Consider the following 20,497-nt stretch of genomic DNA (forward strand, 5'->3'; position numbering starts at 1 on the left):
CAGCATCTGCTGTCACCTGAATTTTTGATCTTAGCCATTCTGACTGGTGTGAAGTAGAATCTCAGGGTTGTTTTGATTTGCATTTCTCTGATGATTAAGGATGTTGAACATTTTTTTCACGTGCTTCTCAGCCACTCGATATTCCTCAGTTGAGAATTCTTTGTTTAGCTCTGTGCCCCGTTTTTAATGGGGTTATTTGATTTTCTGGAGTCCACCTTCTTGAGTTCTTTATATATATTGGATATTTGTCCCCTATCTGATTTAGGATGGGTAAAGATCCTTTCCCAATCTGTTGGTGTTTTTTTTTTAAACTTATTGACAGTGTCCTTTGCCTTACAGAAGCTTTGTAATTTTGTGAGGTCCCATTTGTCAATTCTCAATCTTACAGCACAAGTCATTGCTGTTCTATTCAGGAATTTTCCCCCTGTGCCCATATCTTCGAGGCTTTTCCTTACTTTCTCCTCTGTAAGTTTCAGTGTCTCTGGTTTTATGTAGAGTTCCTTGATCCACTTAGACTTGACTTTAGTACAAGGAGATAAGAATGGATCAATTCGTATTCTTCTACATGATAACCGCCAAATGTGTCAGGACCATTTGTTGAAAATGCTGTCTTTTTTTTCCACTGGGTGGTTTTAGCTCCCTTGTCAAAGATCAAGTGACCATAGGTGTGTGGGTTCATTTCTGGGTCTTCAACTCTATTTCATTGGTCTACCTGTCTGTCAATGTACCAGTATCATGCAGTTTTTCTCACAACTGCTCTGTAGTACAGCTTTAGATCAGGCATGGTGATTCCACCAGAGGTTCTTTTATCCTTGAGAAGAGTTTTTGCTATCCTAGGTTTTTTGTTATTCCAGATGAATTTGTGGATTGCTCTTTCTAATTCGTTGATGAATTGAGTTGGAATTTTGATGGAGATTGCATTGAATCTGTAGATTGCTTTCAGTAGGACAGCCATTTTTACTATATTGATCCTGTCAATCCATGAGCATGGAAGATCTTTCCATCTCCTGAGATCTTCTCTGATTTCTTTCTTCAGAGACTTGCAATTCTTTTCATACAGTTCTTTCACTTCCTTAGTTAGAGTTATAGCAAGGTATTTTATATTATTTGTGACTATTGTGAAGTGTGTTGTTTCCCTAATTTCTTTCTCAGCCTGTTTATCCTTTGTGTAGTGAAAGGCCATTGACTTGTTTGAGTTAATTTTATATCCAACTACTGAACTGAAACTGTTTATCAGGTTTAGGAGTTCTCTGGTGGAATTTTTAGGGTCACTTATATATACTATCATATCATCTGCAAATAGTGATATTTTGACTTCTCCCTTTCCAATTGGTATCCCCTTGACCTACTTTTGTTGTCTAAGTGCTCTGGCTAGGACTTCAAGTACTATATTGAATAGGTAGGGAGAAAGTAAGCCCCCTTGTCTAGTCCCTGATTTTAGAGGGATTGCTTCCAGCATCTCTCCATTTACTTTGATGTTGGCAACTGGTTTGCTGTAGATTGCTTTGATTATGTTTAGTTATGGGCCTTGAATTCCTGATCTTTCCAAGACTTTTATCATGAAGGGGTGTTGGATTTTTTCAAATGCTTTCTCAGCATCTAACGAGATGATCATGTGGTTTTTGTCTTTGAGTTTGTTTATATGGTGGATTATGTTGATGGATTTTCATATATTAAAACATCCCTGGATCCCTGGAATGAAGCCTACTTGATCACGATGGATGATTGATTTGATGTGTACTTGGATTCGGTTAGCAAGAATTTTATTGAGTAATTTTGCATCGATATTCATAAGGCAAATTGGTCTGAAGTTCTCTATCCTTTTTGGGTCTTTATGTGGTTTAGGTATCAGAGTAATTGTGGCTTCATAGAATGAGTTGGGTAGAGTACCTTCTACTTCTATTTTGTGGAATAGTTTGTGCAGAACTGGAATTAGATCTTCTTTGAAGGTCTGATAGAACTCTGCACTAAATCCATCTGGTCCTGGGCTTTTTTTTGGCTGGGAGACTATTAATGACTGCTTCTATTTCTTTAGGGGATATGGGACTGTTTAGATAGTTAACTTGATCCTGATTTAACTTTGGTACTTGGTATCTGTCTAGAAAATTGTCCATTTCATCCAGGTTTTCCAGTTTTGTAGAAGTATCTGTTGGTGTTTTGAATTTCCTCAGGATCTGTTGTTATGTTTCCTTTTTCATTTCTGATGTTGTTAATTAGGATACTGTCCCTGTTCCTTCTAGCATCTAGCTAAGGGTTTATCGATCTTGTTGATTTTCTCAAAGAACCAGCTCCTGGTTTGGTTGATTCTTTGAATAGTTCTTTTTGTTTCCACTTGGTTGATCTCAGCCCTGAGTTTGATTATTTCCAGCTGTCTACTCCTCTTGGGTGAATTTGGTTCCTCTTGGTCTATCTAGTGTTTTTAGGTGTGCTGTCAAGCTGCTAGTTTATGCTCTCTCTAGTTTCTTTTTGGAGGCACTCAAAGCTATGATTTTTCCTCTTGAGAATGCTTTCATTGTGTCTCATAAGTTTGGGTATGGTCGTGGCTTCATTTTCATTAAACTCTAAAAAGTCTTCAATTTCTTTCTTTATTTCTTCCTTGACCAAGGTATCATTGAGAAGAATGTTGTTTAGTTTCCACGTGAATGTTGGCTTTGTATTATTTATGTTGTTATTGAAGATCAGCCTTATTCTGTGGTGATCTGATAGGATGCATGGGACAATTTCAATATTTTTGTATCTGTTGAGGCCTGTTTTGTGACCAATTTTGGAGAAAGTACCATGAGAAGAAGGTATATCCTTTTGTTTTAGGTAAAATGTTCTGTAGATATGTGTTAAATCCATTTGTTTCATAATTTTTGTTAGTTTCAATGTGTCTCTGTTTAGTTTCTGTTTCCAGGATCTGTCCATTGATGAGGGTGGGGTGTTGAAGTCTCCCACTATTATTGTGTGAGGTGCAATATGTGCTTTGAGCTTTATTATAGTTTCTTTAACGAATGTGGCTGCCCTTGTATTTGGAGCATAGATATTCAGAATTGAGAGTTCATCTTGGAAGATTTTACCTTTGTTGAGTATGAAGTGCCCCTCCTTGTCTTTTTTGATATCTTGGGTTAGAAGTCGATTTTATTCCATATTAGAATGGCTACTCCAGCTTGTTTCTTTAGACCTTTAGCTTAGAAAGTTGTTTTCCAGCCTTTTACTCTGAGGTAGTGTCTGTCTTTTTCCCTGAGATGGGTTTCCTTTAAGCAGCAAAATGTTGCGTCCTGTTTGTGTAGCCAGTCTGTTAGTCAATGTCTTTTTATTTGAGAATTGAGTCCATTGGTATTAAGAGATATTAAGGAAAAGTAATTGTTGCTTCCTGTTATTTTTGTTGCTAGAGTTGGGATTCTGTTCTTGTGGTTGTCTTCTTTTAGGTTTGTTGAAGGATTACTTTCTTGCTTTTCCTAGGGCATAGTTTTTGTCCTTGTATTGGTGTTTTTCCGTTATTATTCTCTGAAGCACTGGATTCATGGAAAGATATTGCGTGAATTTGGTTTTGTCATGGAATACTTTGGTTTCTCCTTCTATGGTAATTGAGAGTTTTGCTGGTTATAGTAGCCTGGGCTAGCATTTGTATTCTCTTAGTGTCTGTATAACATCTGTCCAGGATCTTCTGGCTTTCATAGTCTCTGGTAAGAAGTCTGGAGTAATTCTAATAGGCTTGCCTTCATATGTTACTTGACCTTTTTCCCTTACTTCTTTTAATATTCAGTCTTTATTTAGTGCATTTGTTGTTCTGATTATTATGTCTCAGGAGGAATTTCTTTTCTGTTCCAGTCTATTTGGAGTTCTCTAGGCTTCTTGTATGTTCATGGACATCTCTTTCTTTAGGTTAGGGAAGTTTTCTTCTATAATTTTGTTGAAGATATTTACTGGCCCTTTAAGTTGAAAATCTTCAGTTTCATCTATTCCTATTATCCGTAGGTTTAGTCTTCTCATTGTGTCCTGGATTTCCTGGATGTTTTAAGTTAGGATATTTTTGCATTTTGCATTTTCTCTGATTGTTCTTTCGATGTTCTCTATGTAATCTTCTGCACCTGAGATTCTCTCTTCCATCTTTTGTATTCTGTTGCTGATGCTCGCATCTATGGTTCCTGATTTCTTTCCTAGGTTTTCTAAGTCCAGAATTGTCTCACTTTGTGTTTTCTTTATTGTTTCTACTTCCATTTTTATATCCTGGATGGTTTTGTTCAATTCCATCACCTGTTTGGTAGTGTTTTTCTGTATCTCTCTAAGGGATTTTTGTGTTTCCTCTTTAAAGTCTTCTATTTGTTTACCTGTGTTTTCCTGTATTTTTTTTCTTAAAGTCCTCTATCACTATCATGAGAAGTGACTTTAGATCCATGTCTTGCTTTTCTGGTGTGATGGTGTATCCAGGATTTGCTATGGTGGGAGAGTTTGGTTCTGATGATGACAAGTAACCTTCTGTTCTTATGCTTGCCTCCTGCCATCTGATTATCTCAAGTGCTTGCTGCCCTCAATATATCTGATTGGACCTTGACATTCCTATAATCCCAGTTGATTCAGAACTTCTCAGAGTCTAGTTTTCTCTGTGATCCTTTGATTGTGAGTTCCTGTGAACCTCAGATGCTGGCTTTGTCAGAGTTCTTGGCATTCAAGCCGACTCTGCACCCAAGGTGACCTGGTGCTGGTGCCGACTGGAAGGGCTTTCCCAGTTTTTTTACGCATATGCCTGTGAACACTGGTGGCCATGCATATAATGAATTGACCTGGTGACTGATAGAAATGTTAGATCTAAAGCATTTTAAAGAGCTTGTTGTGTTGTGTGTTTTGCATTCTCCATTTTTTTAAAGAAATGCTAAATAACTGGGCCATGCAGCATAGGGTTGTCCCCCAAGATTGGAAGTGATTAGTGTCACCTCTACTAGAAGCTCATCAGCAATTACAATAGCTGTTGTGGTAGAAGAACAAAGCCACAGAGGTAGAACAATGAAATGCCATGGGGGTGGGGGGATAAATGTAACTAAAGACCAGCTCTTTGGTGAAGGGCATTATTCTGACTTACAAAAACAAATCTGATCTGATGTTGGATTAATTGAACAATGTCATGTTGTAGCTTTAAGAGCTTGGGATATGATTGAGGTGCCTAGGGAAAAAATCCATCTCATGTACTAAGATAATACAGGGTTCTGGAGAACCCTTTACAGAATTCTTCTTTACAGAGGTTGGGTTCAGCTGTGAATAGAGTCATGTTAGACCCAGAAACCAGACAGTCATTGATAAAAATATTGGCATTTGAAAATGCAAATACCAATTTTAAAAGAGCAATCAGAACATTGAAAGCACAAGGAGTCACAGTAGATACATGGATAGAATGGATAAGGAAAACAACTGGTATTGGTTCTCAGGATCATAATGCCAATATCATAGAGCAAATAAGAGCTAGAAATAGCAGAAATAAAAATGTCCAATGTCTTAATTGTGGTGTTGGTCATTTCCAAAGAAATTGTAAGGCTATAAGATTCAGAGCCCAAGATAGCAGGCACATTGACTCTAGAGAATATGGTATTCATAGAAGAGAACAAACTGGTTCTGGTTGCCCTGAGCCACAAAAGCTTCCAGGATATTGTAGCCACTGTGCAAAGGGCAAACTTTGGTCTAAGGATTGTCAGTCCAAGAGAGACATAGGAGGTAATCTCTTGCCATCATGAAACAAACCAAGGAGCCTGTTAGCTCAAGGACCCTCGGCAAACGAATGAGCCATCTTCCATTAGTCAGCCAGACAGTACCAAACAGGTAAGAAGACCAAAACTGAGTATTTCCGATCCTATACATGCTGCAGAAGGAAGTGCAGCTTTGGAGCTTGCCACAGATACCCCAAAAGTTGAATGTTACAAGTTAACCACTGGTGATTACCCCCAGGGATAATTTTGGGAAGAAGTGGATAGATTTCTCAAGGATTTATTGTGCATTGATGTATACTAGATGAGGATAGCCAGGAAGAAATAGTAATCATGGCATGTGTGAGAAAGGAGATACAAATTGATGTAGGGGTTAGAATTGCTCAACTGTTGCTGTTTCCTTACATCAAGGGAAAGACTGCTCCAGTAGAAAGGACAGAGGCTTTTGAAAGGAGGAACACGCTAGAAAACATGTGTTCTGGCAAATAATGGTTAATGAGCAGAGACCTAAATTAATGGTACAAATGAGTGGTAGTGACATAGAAGGTTTGGTGGATACAGGACCTGACATTAGTATACTTTCCCAAAAGTCTTAGAATCTAGATTGACCACATCAGAAGTCTTGCACATAATTTATAGGAATTGGTAAATTACCCATCTGGGACCAGAAAGGCAAACAGGAAGTTGAAACCTTATGTGACTGATGTACACATAAAATTATGGGGAAGGAATCTTTTACAACAATGAGGTACTCAAATTAATATTCATGCAATTCTAGGGTCAGCAAATGAGGAAATTAGGAGCAATTTAGTGGATGTTCCTGGGAAAGGTATTGATAAGACTAATTGAGAACAACCACTAGCTGTGCCCATTACCCAACAACAAGATTTCCAAGGGATTGAGCTTCCAAATTTATAAAAGGGACTACTGCTGACATACCAACAGCCTTGCCCCTAAAATAGTTAGCCCATAACAAAATGAAAATTGCAAGCACTTGAACAATTGGTACAAGAGCAGCTTGCTGGAGGCTCAACATATAGAAGAATTTATCAGCCCATGGAATTCCCTTGTGTTTGTTATAAAAATAAATCAGGAAATAGAGGATGATAAGAGCAGTCAATAAGGTAATTCAACCAATGGGTCCTTTACAGCCTGGACTTTCTTTACCATCTTTGTTACCGAAATCATAGCCTATAATAATAACTCATTTGAAAAAAATGCTCCGTCCATTTGTATGTGAATTTCATGAAGTTGGGGTTTTTATTAGCTGAGTGGTACTCTGTTGTATAAATGTACCACATTTTCTGTACCCATTCCTCTGTTAAGGAACATCTTGGTTGTTTCCAGCTTCTGGCTGTTATAAATAAGGCTGCTATGAACAAAGTGGAGGATGTGCCCTTATTACATGTTGGAGCATCTTCTGCGTATATGCCCAGGAGTGGTATAGCTGGGCCCTCAGGTAGTACTATGTCCAATTTTCTGAGAAACCACCAGACTGATTTCCAGAGGGGTTGTACCAGCTTGCAACCACACCAGCAATGGAGGAGTGTTCCTATTTCTCCACATCCTCGACAGCCTCTGTTGTCACCTGTGTTTTTCATCTTAGCTATTCGGACTGATGTGAGGTGGAATCTCAGGTTTGTTTTGATTTTCATTTCCCTGATAACTAAAGATGTTGAATATTTCTTTAGATGCTTCTTGGCCATTCGAGTTTGCTCAGTTGATAATTCTCTGTTTAGCTATGTTCCCCATTTTTTAGTGGGTTATTTGGTTCTCTGGAGTCCAACTTCTTGGTTCTTTGTATATATTGGATATTAGCTTTCTATTGGATGTGAGATTGGTAAAGATCTTTTCCCAATCTGTTGGTTGCTGTTTTGTCCTATTGACAGTTTCCTTTGCCTTACAGAAGCTTTATAATTTTATGAGGTCCCATTTGTCAATTTTTGTTCTTAGAGCATAAGTCATTGGTGTTCTGCTCAGGAACTTTTCCCCTGTGCTCATGTGTTGGAGACATTTCCTCATTTTCTCTTCTATTAGCTTCAGTGTATCTGGTTTCACGTGAAGGTCCTTGATCCACTTGGACTTGAGCTTTGTACAGGAGATAAGAATAGATCAATTTACATTCTTCTACATGCTAACTGCCAGTTGAACCAGTTTGAACAGTTGAAATGCTGTCTTTTTTCCACTGGATGGTTTTAGCTCTTTTATCAAAGATCAAGGTGTGTGGGTTCACTTCTGGGTCTTCAATTCTAATCCATTGATCTACCTGCCTGTCACTGTACCAATACCATTCAGTTTTTATCACTATTGCTCTTGTACAGCTTGAGGTCAGAAATTATTGGTTATTCCCCCAGAAGTTGTTCTATTGTTGAGAATAGTTTTCACTATCCTGGTTTTGTTTTGGGTTTTTGTTTTTTGTTTTTTTGTTTTTTTTAATGAATGTGAGAATTGCTCTTTCTAACTCTATGAAGAATTGAGTTGGAATTTTGGTGGGAACTGCATTGAATCTGTAGATTGTTTTCAGCCAGGTGGCCATTTATATGCAGCCAGAGCCATAGGTCCTTCCATGTGTATTTTTTGGTTGGTGGTTCAGTCCTGGGGAATTCCAGGGGTTCTGGCCTGTTGCGCCCTCCATGAGGCTGCAAACCCCCTCAGCTCCTTCAGCTCCAACTCCTCCTTGGGGCCCCACGCTCAGTCTAATGGTTGGCTGTGAGCATCCCCCTCTGTATTTGTCAAGCTCTGGCAGAGCCTCTCAGGATACAGCCATATTTGGTTTCCATCAGCAAGCACTTCCCATCATCCACAATAGAGTCTGGGTTTGGTGGCAGTATATGGGATAGATCCCCAGGTAGGGTAGTCTCTGGAAGGCCTTTCTTTAGACTCTGCTCCACACTTTGTCTCCATATTTCCACCTGTGAGTATTTTGCTCACTTTGCCTCCATATTTCCACCTGTGAGTATTTTGCTCACCCTTCTAAGAAGCACTGAAGCATCTACATTTTGGTCTTCCTCCTTCTTAGGCTTCATAAGGTCTGTGAATTGAATCTTGGGTATTCTGAACTTTTGGGCTAATATCCACTTATGAGTGAGTACACACCGTGTGTGCTCTTTTGTGACTGAGTGACCTCACTCAGGATGATATTTTCGAGTTCCATCTATTTGCCTGAGGGTGTTTGATGCTCCAATGTAGGGGAATGCCAGGGCAGGAAGATGAGAGTGGGTGGATGGGTGAGGGAGTACCCTCATAGAGGCAGGGGGAGTGGGGATGGGATAGGGAGTTTCTAAAGGGGAGACATGGAAAGGGGAAAACATTTGAAATGTAATAAAGAAAATATCCAATTAAAAAAATAATAATAAAGAAGCTAGAACCCCAAAGAGAGAGAGAGAGAGAGAGAGAGAGAGAGAGAGAGAGAGGAGAGAGGGAGGGAGGGAGGGAGGGAGGGAGGGAGGGAGGGAGGGAAGGAGGGAGGGAGGGAGGGAGGAAGGGAGATAGAATGCTTTTTCACAATACCTTTGCATGAGCAAGATAGGGAAAAGTTTACTTTCTCAGTACCTACTCTGAACTATAATGATCCAATGAAAAGATACCACTAGAATTTACTGCTACAGGGAATGTTAAATAGTCCAACTTTATGTCAACAGTTTGTGCAACAACCACTAGAAATAATTTGTAAGAAATTCCTTCAATCTATCATTTATCATTATAGGAATGCCATTATGTTAACTGATTCTGACAAAGATGTTTTAGAGAATATGTTTAAGGTAACTAAGAATTTTGCTGTGCTGGGGGTTACAGATTGCTTCAGAAAAATAAATTAGAAAACAAGATTCACTTAGTTACTTGTGTTATAAAAATCAGTCAACAAAATATTGACCACAAAAGGTACAGATCCATAGGGACCAATTACAAACTCATCGATTTTCAAAAACTAATGGGTGACATTAGCTGGCTGAGGTCTACAATTGGATTAAGTACATATGAGTTAAGTAATTTGTTTCAAAAATTACAAGGAAATTCAAATTTAAATAGTCCAAGATGTCTGACATCTGAAGCAGAAGAAGAGTTAACTTGTGTAGAACAAAGACTGAAAGAGGCATATGTGGTTCAAATTTGTGATGGTTTGTATATGCTTGGCCCAGGAAGTGGTATTGTTGGAAGGTGTGGCCTTGTTGGAGTTGGTGTGGCCTTGTGGGTGTGGGTTTTAATACACTTGTCTCAGCTGCCTCGGAGCCAGTATTCTGCTAGCAGCCTTCAAATGAAGATGTAGAACTCTCAGCTCCTCTTGCACCATGCCTGCCTAGATGCTGCCGTGCTTCCTGCCTTGACGATTATGGACTGAACCTCTGAATATGTAAGCCAGCCCCAATTAAATGTTCGCATTTATAAGACTTGCTTTGGTTATGGTGTTTGTTCACAGCAGTAAAACCCTAAGACAGAAGTGTTCCTAAACTTGATTGCATTCTGGTCATTTTACCCTTAACTCATTCTCCTCCTGGGCTCATTATGCAAAGAGAAGATGGTATTCTGGAATGGATTTCCTTAGCTCATGAACAAAGTAAAAAAAAAAAATTAAAGACATACAGAAAAGATTTCTGAATTAACTATAAAAGGTATTATACATATATGTGGTATTAATTACTAAATGCATAAAAAAAAGAATAAGATTACATCAATTGTCAGAAACAGATCTGACCAAAATTGTAATACCTCTTACAAATGCTCATATTATATCATTATTGGTGATCAATGAAATCTATCAAAGAGCTTGTAGTAATTGCTCAGGTGAAATTGATAACAGATATCCAAAAGGCAAACATATATAGTTTATTATAAGAACTAATTGGATTCTTTCATATATAGTAAAGAGAACACCAATTCCTGAGGCACCAACATTTTATACTGATGCAAACAAGATGGGGATGGCAGATTAGAGGTCAGATAAAATAAACAAGGTGATCAAAAGTTCTAAACATCCATTCAAAAATCAGAATTGTATGCTATTATTATGGTATTATTAGGTTATCCTGAATCTCTTAATGCAATTACTGATTATTTTTGTGCAGAAAGAGTTGTTTTTCATAAGACTGGTGAATTTGTACTTGATAATTCAGAATTAACTTTGTTGCTTATACAATTGCAATAAGCCATAAGAAGCAAAAACTATCCATTATACATTACTCATATTTGGTTTCACACAGGTTTGCCAGGTTCATTAGCTCAAGAAAATAAGTAAATTGACCAATTACTAATAGGAAATGTGTTAGAAGCCTCAGATTTTCATGAGAAACATCATGCTAATGGGACAGTTTAAAGAAAAAAGATCCATCACTTGGCAGCAAACCAAAGAAGAGATTTAAAAAAGGTCTTACATGTTTTCTATACAACCATACTCCATTACCAAAAGAAATGACATCTGGCATTTGGATGTTTTCCATTCTGCAGAATTTGGAAAACAAATGTATATTCACCATACCACTGACACTAATAGCAACTGCTTTAAGTTCTGGAAAGGCTGGTTATGCAATTATATATTTTTTGGAAATCATGGCAATTATGGGGATTCCTGCACAAATTAAAACTGACAATGCTGCTGCATATGTATACAGTAAGATGAAGCAATCCTTTGCATATTATAATTTAAAGCATATTACTGGCAAACCACACAATCCCACAGGACAAAAAGCTATAGAAAGAGCCAATCCTACCTTAAAAGAAATGCTTGTTAAACACAAAAGGGAAGAGTAAAACCTCCCAGGCACAGACTAAATAATGCTTTGTTAACTCTAAATTTTCATAACGTTGGTGACCAAAGAACAACCGCAGCTAAAAGGCACTGGGTTCTTGAAAAAACTGAAGAACTAAGCCAACCAATATACTATAAGGATATGCTGACATTAGAATGGAAACCTGCAATAATTTTAAGATGGAAATGTGGTTATGCTTATGTGTCTATGGGAAATAAAGAAATATGGTTACCAACAAAATTTATAAAGATTAGATCTGACCAGGAAAAAAATTTTTTTGAATTTTTTTAATTAGGTATTTATTTCATTTACATTTCCAATGCTATCCCAAAAGTCCCCCACACACTCCCCCACCCACTCCTCCACCCACCCACTCCCACTTCTTGTCCCTGGCGTTCCCTGTACTGAGGCATATAAAGTTTGCATGACCAATGGGCCTCTCTTTCCACTGATGGCCGACGAGGCTATCTTCTGATACATATGCAGCTAGAGACACAAGCTCCGGGCAGTACTGGTTAGTTCATATCGCTGTTCCACCTATAGGGTTGCAGATCCCCCCAGCTCCTTGGGTACTTTCTCTAGCTCTTCCATTGGGGGCCCTGTGATCCATCCAATAGCTGACTGTGAGCATCCACTTCTGTGTTTGCTAGGCCCTGGCATAGTCTCACAAGAGATAGCTATATCAGGGTCCTTTTAGCAAAATCTTGCTAGTGTATGCAATGGTGTCAGTTTTTGGAGGCTGATTATGGGATGGATCTCCAGGTATGGCAGTCTCTAGATGGTCCATCCAGGAAAACGTTTTATCAGCTGGAAAATGAATGTCTTCACAAACCAAATAGCCCAGGTGATTCACTCTCGCAGACTGTCTCAGCTACTGATTTCTTCAAAATATGCGTGCACATCAACTTCAAAAAGGTTATACCAAATTATCCATAATAAAAAGACTTGGCAGAAAATACATAGACTGGACAGACAACACAGAGACTGGACAGACAACACTGAGAATGGATAACACAAAAACTGGGCAATAAATGCTACCACTAGATTTTTTTAAACTAACAATTTTTTTGCTCAGGCCCTGTGATGGTTTGTATATCCTTGGACCAGGGAGTGGCATCATCTGAAGGTGTGGCCTTGTTGGAATAGGTGTGACCTGGTTGGAATGGGTGTCACTGTGGGTGTGGGTATAAGATCCTCACCCTAGTTGCCTGGAAGTCAGTCTTCCACTAGCAGCCTTTGGATGAAGACGTAGAACTCTCAGCTCCTCCTGTGCCATGCCTGCCTGGATACTGCCATGCTCCCACCTTGATGATAATGGACTGAACCTCTGAACCTGTAAGCCAGCCCCAATTAAATGTTGTTTTTTATAAGACTTGCCTTGGTCATGGTGTCTGTTCACAGCAGTAAAACCCTAACTAAGACATGAGGGGATGTTTTTGCTGATGCAGACAGTGAAAAAGATGTTTTGCTGAGAACAGGCGTGTGGTGTTTTTCTGGAAGCTGCCTGGAAAAAGGGCGTGTGATGTTCTGCTTAGGTGGATGCTTGAGAGAACATGTGGTGTTTGGAACGGGTATAAATACAGCCCAATGGACAGTGGATGATTCTGGATGGTATTGGTTCACCTTGCCACTCTTTGTTCGTCATCATTTGTCATGACTTCATAGGAAGAAATGGTACCAGAACACTGGTGGTGTTCTGGCATCTTCTTGCTGCTTTCTCAGACTCAGGCTGATTGGCAGAGTCTCATGGTTTCTTCTGGATTGAACTGTTATTGCTGATTTGTGAGTAGTATTTGAGAGGGGATCAAGCTGCTGCTGTTGATTTGTTTGAACTGAGCTGCTGATATCCTGACAACACAGACTGGATTCATTCCAAAAGGACCACTTCTAAACAGGTCCACATTCTCCTGTGCCCTACTAATCTTTCCTACTACTTCTGGTGGGCAGTGGGAAATAAGGGAGGTTAAAGCATTTAAGTACCCATATTCAAAGTAGGTTTTGAAATATATATATATATACACACACACACATTTATCTATATAAGTATATGTGCACATGCATGTAGAGGCCAGAGGCTGATGTCAGCTTTTCTTTTGTTCTTTATTGATTTCCACCACTTTTAGGCTTTCTCATTGAACCTGGGGTTCACAGATTTTTGCCATACTAGCTGGTCAGCAAGCCCAAGGGATCTGCCTATCTCTGCTTCCCCATCTAGGATTATAGACTTATGCTACCACACACAATTGTTTACTTTGGTGTGGGGATACAAGCTCAGAACTTCGTGCTTGCATGACAGCATTTTACTGACTTAACAATCTCCTTAGTTTCCTTCCTTCCTTCCTTCCTTCCTTCCTTCCTTCCTTCCTTCCTTCCTTTCCCTCCACCTCCCCCTCCTCCTTCTCCTTCCCCTTCCTCTTCCTTCTTTTCCTTCTATCATAGAATATAAGCCTTTGTGGACAGAAACAGTCTTTTATCTTGGCATTTGTGCCTATTACAGTTGTTTCACTCTTATTTAAGTACAAATAATAATAATAATAATAATAATAATAATAATAATAATAATAGTAATAGTAATAATAATAATAATATGATGACCACTTGCTTAACACCTCAAGTTTGAGAACAAAGTAAAGTGCCATGTCACTAGGACACTATCAACTAGGCTTTGGGCTTGTTTATTTTAGTTGCTTGGTTGTGGTGTTGTATTTTTTTTGTATTGTTTTTGCCAGTTATGATTTATAAATGACTTACTGGAAATTCCTAGTAATTTATTCTAATCTATATATCAAAGGCTGTCAGCAAACATGACCAATGAGAGATTTTGGTACTTAGCTCCAGGATGCAATGCACTGTGGAGAGAACCCATGACTCAGAGCTGGGGGCTGTAGGACAGTGACAGAGCATTTGTCTAGGACATGGGTGATTCTGGGTTCAAGCCTCAGTAACCACAGCAAAACAAAAGTGCAAGGACTCATTCATTCACTTGTTCTGTGGATGTTTCTATAGTTATTGTATTCCTAGTTATTCTGGATATTGAAGATGAGACAATCAGTGGAAAACAGAAATGTCAATAGGTTTGACCACCTTTGACTGATATCTCAGACCTTCAGAATCATATTTCTAGATAAATATTTGTTTTGTCAAATACTCTAGAAACAATTAGCTGGGATATAACAAATATGAACTAAGTGGAGTGACAAGGTTTGCTTCCTCACAGGGTCCATCAAAGCCAAAGGAGGTCTTAGTCTCTGCCACCTCAATGCTGGAATTTCAGATAAGCACTGATTTACCTGGCTGTTCCAGAGGTCCTAAAGGTCAAACTTGGGTCCTTACACCTTTGTGGGAAGCATTTTACCCAGCTCACAAAGCAACATTTTGAGCAGAAAAACAATAAGAAAAGGTACCCAGTGCAGCGGTCCTGAGGCAGAAGCGTGGCTGACATTTTCCAGAAGTGATGCAGTAGGTACCCGTGTAGCTGAGGCACAGTAGCGAAGAAAGACAAGGTGGAAGGTAGTTGTAACTGTGACTGAAAGAAAGCAGTTGACTAATGAGGGCCAGGCAGGCCATTTTCCTGGAGCTCTTATTTTTATAAGAAGTGCCATGGGGAATTACTGCAAGGTTTTGAGAAAAGAAAGGAGATTACTCTCATCTTATATGGAACTCTGCTATGGAAGGACAGAGCAGAGGGGTACTGAGGGGTGAATTGGGAGGAACCAGTTAGGAGTTATCACTGATCATGATATCAGAAAAAGAAAATGATGGCCTAATGTGACTCAGTCCAGAATACTATCTGCCAGGGAGACATGAAATGCTTGGTTCTATGTGTGCTTTGAAGATGAAGCAAAAATACAAAATAAAAATACAAAATAAAAGCAAGAAGATAGTACATCACTGATGACTGCAAGATCCAAGAAAGGATGGATTGGCGTGTACTGATCGATTGGATTGAATATAGTACATCATTGATGACTGCAAGGTCTGAGAAAGGATTGATTGGCGTGCACTGATCGATTGGATTGAATTATCGAGTATCTTCAGGAGAACTCAATGTCTTCATTTTCACTGTTTTGTATTTGTACTTATGCCTGCGGTTTGCAGGTGTACATACGTGTGCTTATATATGTGTAGGGTGTGCATGTGGCATGTGCATGTGGAGACCATAGGCTGATATTGACTGTCTTCTTCAATTGCTTTCTGCCTTATATATTGGTAAGGTAGGGGTTCTGGGTGCTTCCAGAGGTCACTGTTTTGGCTAGTCCAGCTGGCTATCTTGCTCTAGGGATTCTGTCTCTGTCTCCTGAGTACACTAGGATTAAAGGCATGCCACCACACACTCAGCACTTACATGGGTCTGGGAGAACTGAACCTTGATCCTTACACTTGCATGACAAGCACTTTACCTGCCAAGCCATGTCCCCATCATTCATTTCCACTTTCGGTCAGATGACAAAGTCTACATACCTATACACTAGAGGATTGTTTCAAGGTGTTCTGTTTCCTCTGCCATTTCTTCCCAGTCACCAAACCTAGAACCTCCTTCTCAGTGCTGACTTGAATGTCACAGCCACCTTTATATTCGACAATGTTCCCCCAGTTAGACGCTCAGGACTTCTCATCCCTAATAATGATGCAAAGCAGCCTACTAATTGATGCTTCTAGTCTCTGTCACAAGAAACCACAGATGGAATTCTCACATATTCAAAGATCTCTATGGTCTCAATCAGCTTACTACATCTCCTTGAGAGACAAAAATCTGCATATCAGCCTTTTTAGGGGCCTTGTGCTATTTTCTCTGACTTATTCATGACTGTTGGTAATGTAAGACATATTGATTGGTAAATCAACATGTGCTGTTTCTGCTTGCGGACTCTGAGCTAGATAGATATCCTGTCTCAGATCTGAGCATGTTTATCTAAATCTTCTTGTCCCAGAGCAAGCTGGTTTCACAACCCTGTAACTGGGAAGGAGAAGAGAAAACAGCAAGATGCATTAAAAATCCTCTGCCTTTCAGAACAGCTAGGAGGTAAAGCACTTCCAACTGAGGTTGCTGTTATTTATCTCATAATTTAAATGTGCCTGTGGTGGCAAAAGAAGTTGAAAGTTCATCTGTGCAGAAACCTCTTTGCTCTTCTCAGAAACCTCTCATTCTGGGACTCCAGCAGACTGTTTCAACAGGCCTCCCCTGGTTGTTCCTGCAGGACATTCTCAGTGCCTGATTTGATGATGTTTTGTATCATCTGCTGGCTACATACTGAATAAAGTCACTGACTCAAAATCAAAAGCACAGCTACCATAGATCATTCTTCTGACAGAATAGCATTGTTGTCATTAGAGCAAGTGTGATTGCCCACAGGTGGCCTTTATGAGATTGGTGCTACTAACATCCCATTGAGGAGGTTCATGCGTCTTTATGAGATGTTCACAAGGCCCTCTCTCCTCCTCAAGAGAAAGGTTAACTAGGGGCTGCGACTCTCTAGTAGCTTAGCTGCCAATGTTGCCCATGTGGTCTCTTCAAGAGAACAGCTTTTAATAAGTCATTTATACTGCAGGTGGGACTCTTTATGGTGAGACATACTTAATTTCCCAAGGGACTTCTGACTGGCAGAGCTGCTTCTGAGTCCCTTGAGGCTCTGGTGAGCACTCCCAGTAAACTTACTCATTCACCAAGCTGCACATGCAATCCTTCACTTGGCATGTTGGTGCTCTCCCTCTCTCTGGAGTGAGCAAGCATTTATGCCCCCTGAGGAAATAACCATAGGACAATAGCATTGTGTCTTGTAATGGGTAGATGTTAAATATTCCCTGCAAATGTTGTGAGGTATTCCTTCGAAGCAGTAGGAGTCTCGGGGGTAGTATCTAGAGGAGGGAAGCCAGGTGAGCTTTGGAACTTTAGTTCTGTCTCTTTCAGGCACCACAAGGCTGGCAGCTTTGCTCTATCACACCTTCCACCTGACTAGCCACAGGCCCCACCTTTACAAGCCAGCCAACCATGGACTGCAACCTTTGAAACCATGAGCCAAAATAAATCTTTCTTTTTGGTGGATATTCTTGTGTACTTAGTCATAATGACAGGAACCTAACATGTCTCTCAGTCCCTCATCTGCCAGGTGCCCTTTGTCTGTTCCCTGAATACTCTAATTCTTTGTTCAGTTGGCTGCAGAACCAGTTCATCCCAAGTTTGCCCCAGACTCAAGCTCACGTCTCAGTGTGCGTGTTGAAATGCTACCAACTCTTTAACATCCAAACCTCTCCCCTCAATGAAGCCTTCCTGCATCACCCAGGAAAAATCATTCTTTTTCCTCTTTCCATGAACACAACCCTTCACTTTTAATGTTTTAATTTTATTTATTTTAATATTATTTTAATGTTATTTATTAAAACTTCTACACGTTGACTCTTTATGCACAAGTCTACATACTCTTCTTCATGGCGATGACTTACTATATGAGAACAGAGAATTTGTCTTTCAAACCTGATCTTGTGCAGTGCTCTGCAGAGTAATTCTTGTAAGAGGTCCTCAATAAATATTCACAGTGAGTCTTAATAGTAAATTGCTACTGCAACGGGAACAGTCTGAATACTGAGAAAAGATTTGCAAGATTTGTGGCTAGTTCACACACATAAGTATTTGCACCCCTTTCATTATTTTTTCCAAATGCATTTTCTTTTATTGTGTCTTATTATTGTCATGGATTGCTTAGAACAAAACTACCAACGTATTTTAAAGGTCATATTCAGATGCTATCCATAAACATAATCTTCTCTGGAGAAATATTTCGAAAACATTATAAAATAAATTAGATGTTTTGTTCCTCTGGGGCCAAGTATGTTTTCATTTTCTTGCACAAATAAAAATATATTGATTTTTCTTTCTCATTTCTGGAGTAAGGGAAAAAAACACAGCTCTTTAAAACATACTAGCAAACAGTTTGTGCATTCATTGCAAAGGCCAGTTGTCTAAGGACAATGAAATGGAAAATTTAGCTCTGTAGCTCATAACTTGAGGACATCTTAAGGGAAACGTGATAAATGTTGATTGGAACTGCAGGCAAGCTAGTTCAATTCTGTTTAATATCAATGATGCCTCGGGCCCTCGCTTCACTGTTGTATATTACCATCATTGGTATAAATGTCTTTTACTCACTAGATTATTGCTTCCAATCCCCCACTTCACTCCTGCTTACTAACGTTATGGATATAAGGCTGGGGTTTGTAGTGCTGTGGTAGAGCAAGAACTTAGCATGCACAGGGACCTGAGTTAAGCCCCAGTACCAAAGATAATAATGTATAATTAACAATTACGTACTTACATTTTCACTAGGGTATAAATTCCCCCACTGCTATGTCCCTGGGCCCTCGTGTATTTTTGCAAATGCATGTTTTTCTCTGTAGGTTTAAGTTTCTGGGGGCATGGACTGTCTGCTCTATATTTCCTACAGTTCTTATCCTAAAACATTACACAGTGTCCCACATTGTCCCCTCACAAAATCCTATCCTCTTCTCAGCATTTGCCTGTCACTCCTTTCACCTTCCCATTAACGGTGGTCTATGCTGTCCTGATGCAATCTACACCTGCACTGCTGCTCCCAGGCTGCCTCCTGGAGGCACACATTATCCTACTGCTCCACTGTTTCCAGGACAGTCCAGAATCCATCCTGTTCCAAGCTGGATCACCATCACCACATTCAAAGTCCATTAGAAATCTGGTTGTATGAGGCTGAGAGATGGCTCAGTGGTTAAGAGCACTAGGTACTCTTTCTGAGACTCCTAGCTCAGTTCATAGCACTCACATGGTGGCACACAACGATCTATAATTTCATTTCCAGGGGATCTGATACACTCTTCTGGCTTATGTAGAATCAGGCACCCATGTAATGCACAGACATACATGTAGACAAAGCATCATTACATAAAATAAATCTTTTTAAAAAATGGTTATAAGGAATTGTTTTACTTACATCCCACTGTCTAGGGCTTAGCTAGCTATCCAGGAGACTGGAAAACATCTTTATTTTTAATGACAAGTAAAAACTGAAGGATTCCATACACTGGTGCCTCACTGAAGCTTCATCAAATATACTAGAATTTCTTGTAGTAAGTTGGAATTAATAGAGACTTACAACTGGACCGTGTGCAAAGAGTGAGAGAGTTTAAAACACGCTGTCCTAAATGGGATGGATGTCTTTATCAAACCTCTCCCTTCAAGGCTAAAGGGGCTGTGTGGAACAGGAGACTGGAAGATTATAACAGCCAGGGATGATGGGTGATTCCAAGGCGACAGTATCTTCCAATCACAGCAGGGCTGATGCACACATGAACTCACAGAGACTGTGGCAGCATGCAAACAGCCTCAACAGGTTGAAGTCAAGCTGGGTGTCAGCACTGAGAGAGAGAAAGGGATATGGGAACCCAAACTGTCACCAGGAAGCTATCTGTAATTGATAGCAACAGGAAAAGGGAAAAGCAGTTTTCACCAATGGAGTCCACTGACTATATTTTTGTGGACTTTTTCGTTTTGCTTTGTTTTGTGTTTTTATTTGCTGCCTTGCTTTTGTGTTATTGTTATTGTTTTTACTTGTTGGTTGATTGTTTTTTCCTTGTTTACTTTGATTTTTGTTTCTATGAGAGTATTTTTGTGTTCATCTTTTTTGTTTCTAGTTGCTTTGGTTTTTGAAAAAAAGGGAGAGAGAATGTAAAGTTGAATGGGTAGGGGAGCAGGGAGGAACTTGGAGGAATTGGATAGAGGAAAAACATGATCAATATATATTGTGTGGGAAAACTCTGTGTGTGTGTGTGTGTGTGTGTGTGTGTGTGTGTGTGTGTGTGACAAAGCTCTCCTATGAACTATAATGCTACCTCCCATCTTATGACGTTCCTCCCATTTCCATCTCTGCAGTCCTTCCTTCAGCTAGCACTACTGTTTATAACTGATGCCATGGAGTCTGCTGCTGGAGCCACCCTCTAACACTGTCTGGACTCTGGTGCCTGAGCTCCAGCCCAGGGCTGATGTCAAATGCCACTGAGGGTGATCCTAAGCCATCTCTACTCCCTGCCCTCTTCTTGCTGTCTCTTCCA

This window comes from Mus musculus, chromosome 2 (assembly GCF_000001635.26).
Source record: "Mus musculus strain C57BL/6J chromosome 2, GRCm38.p6 C57BL/6J".
NCBI lineage: Eukaryota > Metazoa > Chordata > Mammalia > Rodentia > Muridae > Mus > Mus musculus.